This window comes from Eschscholzia californica, unplaced genomic scaffold (assembly GCF_041429995.1).
Source record: "Eschscholzia californica isolate CP2 unplaced genomic scaffold, dmEscCali1.0.p SCAF_3, whole genome shotgun sequence".
NCBI lineage: Eukaryota > Viridiplantae > Streptophyta > Magnoliopsida > Ranunculales > Papaveraceae > Eschscholzia > Eschscholzia californica.
The window spans coordinates 28090219-28093325 of NW_028238420.1; the positions used below are offsets into that span (position 1 = coordinate 28090219).

The 3107-nt window shown below is 35.8% G+C and overlaps 1 long non-coding RNA gene across 1 annotated transcript; it reads left to right on the forward strand.

Moving 5' to 3' along the window:
• On the forward strand, window positions 1–1623 carry LOC147549334 (uncharacterized). The gene is made up of 3 exons (XR_015238137.1): window positions 1–292; window positions 382–440; window positions 1349–1623. It is a non-coding gene; the product is annotated as an uncharacterized LOC147549334 (long non-coding RNA).
• The last annotated feature ends 1484 nt before the right edge of the window (window positions 1624–3107 follow it).

Consider the following 3107-nt stretch of genomic DNA (forward strand, 5'->3'; position numbering starts at 1 on the left):
GCAGGTCATGGGACGAGAACGAGGTGGTCGAATTCGGCTCATGCCACATGTGAAGCCAAAAGACCTATTTCCTCGGAAATCTTCTGTAACTAATAAGAAAATAGATCAAGAGATTTCGAACATGAAGCAGGAGAATGTGGAGTTACGAGAGGAACTTTCTTCTTTGAAAGCACAAATGAAAGAACTTATGAATATGATGCGATCACAGGGTGTTGGTTCTTCATCACAGGGTGCTGGTTCTTCATCACAGGGTGCTGGTTCTTCGTCACATGGAGTTGGTTCTTCATCACAGGTATATCTAACTTATTTTTCTCAAATAAGTATTGAAATGTCGTCGACTTAACATATTTTAATGATTTATTTGTATTTGAGTTTTAACAGGGGCAGTAGGTTGTTAGCAGGGAATACATCGTCGACCTTCACAAGCGCCTTCATGGATGGTATGCTATTACTTAATCTTCACATTTTCTACTATAAGCAATTGATCATTAATATGCCATTTGAGTTTTGTGCTACAAATGTGATAGATATGAATCAGCTATCCTCTTTCCTTTCCAGAACCAATTACTCCTAGTCTAGCAAGACTTTGAATCAAATTCAATGTTAAGCCATTCGATACTAAGATATGTGTTGTTTCTTTTTCATTGTAAGTTCACGATGTAAGTTCAGCAACTATGATTAGTAGTTACTTTCTTATAGGTTACATGTTTTGGCTGAGGTAAACTTGCTATGCAAGTTAGGACTACTACAGATAGAGTTTAGGTTGTTTAGGTTTCCTGAGCACAGTTGCTGAAGTTAATCCCATTAGTGCTAATTTTATTCATGTTATTCATGCCTTCTAGTTGTTAACCTAGCTATAGTTATAGTATAATATTAGTCTTCATGCTGCTCATTAAGTCTTTAGCTGGAATCGTGGAATGCTGAACCATGAGAGAATTGAGAAGTTTTGAGACTCATTTGTGGGTCCTGATTGTGGAGAGAATATAGGAAGAAAATATATCTTAAGTGGACCGAATTGATAGGTGGTCCTGAATGTGGAAGTAAGTTCTAAACTTAACTATTGTGACTATTTTATACTGCATTTGGAGAGAATGGTTTTGTCCATGCCATACCACAATGTCTTGCTTATTAGTTAATCTATATCCATTTCGGCTACGGAACCGTTATAATCTTACTGTTCCTCCAGAAAGATTGATTCAAATTCATGATTACGTCTAAGAGTACTAATTGCTATAGTTGTTTTTTTATTTTGATATAATTGCTATAGTTGTTGTTTGGTGAACTTTGAATCAAACTCAATGTTAAGCCATTCGATACTAAGATATGTGTTGTTTCTTTTTCATTGTAGGGATTGAAATCGATGACGAAAAGTATGAATTTTGAAGAAAGGAGTTTTGCTATATATATATGAATCCTTTGTGAATGATTTTGATGTTGGACGGTTGAAGAAAGGAGTTTTGTTATATATATGAATGCTTTGTGAATGATTTTGATGTTGGACGGTTGAAGAAAGGAGTTTTGTTATATATATGAATGCTTTAGGTTATTTTGTTATGAATTTCTTTCGAATTTATGTTTATCAGGTAATTGTTCATTATGTTGCTGCAGTTTATGGATCACATACTGCAGCAACGGGTGACAAAAATCGATTTTTAAAAACAGTTAAGAAAATTATTGCCGACGGTATAAATTCCGTCGACAAAATTGGTGGCGACGGCTAACAGGAGTCGGCAGAATAAGGGCAGCTATAAAGGGCGCAAAAAAAATTTGGCGCAAAAATCTATTGCCGACAGTGATTTTAAAAGGAAACACCGTCGGCAATAAAAATTAGTTACGAATCCCTACGAATCCTGCCGACGACAGGGAGAAGTTATGATTCCGTCGGTAATATAAGGACCGACAACCTCTGTACCGTCGGCAGTGTCGTCGGCAGTATTATTGCCTACCGCTTTAAAGCCGACACTCTTTCGCCGTCGGCAAAGTATACTGCCGACGGTATTTCTAATGTTACCGACAGTTTTTAGCCGTCGGCAATGTCCTTCATTTTTGTAGTGATTGGAAAGTAGATTACCAAAATTATTAAAAACATAATAAGTGGCGTTGTCTGGACCTTCACCCCCTGTATGAGGACTTGATCCCTGAATCGGGGTCTGCGTGGAAGACGAACAATCAAAACCGAAAGAACCCATTTCACGCCCCAAGTGTTTGGCCGAAAAAGGAACTTTGAAATTATCCAGGTACTTCGGTCCCATAACCCTAAGAACAAGGATCTTTTATTCCTCAGAAAAATTATGTTTCAACCGATCATTAAAAGCAAGAACGGTAAGGAAAAACTTAATGGTGTGACCTAAACGTCCACAAGACATGCAAAACTTAGGTAGTTTCTCCAATCGAATTTCAATACATATTAATTCAGATTTCGATAATTTAAAAAAAAAAATAGAGTTATTTCATTCTTGACCCCCTACTTTGTGACCAACTTCCTTTTTGGCCCTCCATTTTTTATAAATTCAAATTAGACCCCCTTTTTTTATGTAAATGCCATAATTACCCTTCCTATAAATATCTTTTCAAAATAAAATAGAATATGTTTTAAAAGATTAAAGACACCTGATTACTCCTCCATTTCATCACCTCTCTCATCCACATCCTCTCGCCACCTCATCATCTTCTCCAGTGAAAGTGGTCTGCCGACCAATTTTTCCGGCGATTTTTAAACTTTTTTTTTTTTTAATCTCCCTCCCTCTCTAATACTCAATTATGAGATAACAAGATCATTTGTAATTCAAAATACAAGGTTCAAATGAATAGATCTACCTCCAAATTGAAAAAGTGTAATTCTCGCTTCATCATAAGAAGACGAATAGATGACAGTTGACATTACAGAAGAAAAATAGGCATATCACCTTAAAACTGAAACAAATCATTACAAGAAGTAAGTTGGTGAATAGAAATCACATAAAATTTAAAATCAAAACACATACGCAAGAAACAACAACCAAATAGTCGTTGAAATATGAAATCAACCAAAACCTATTGGTGTAATCTGAATTAAGAGAGACAAAATTAGATCTTAAGAAGAAGAAGAAAATTCATACCTTGGTGTG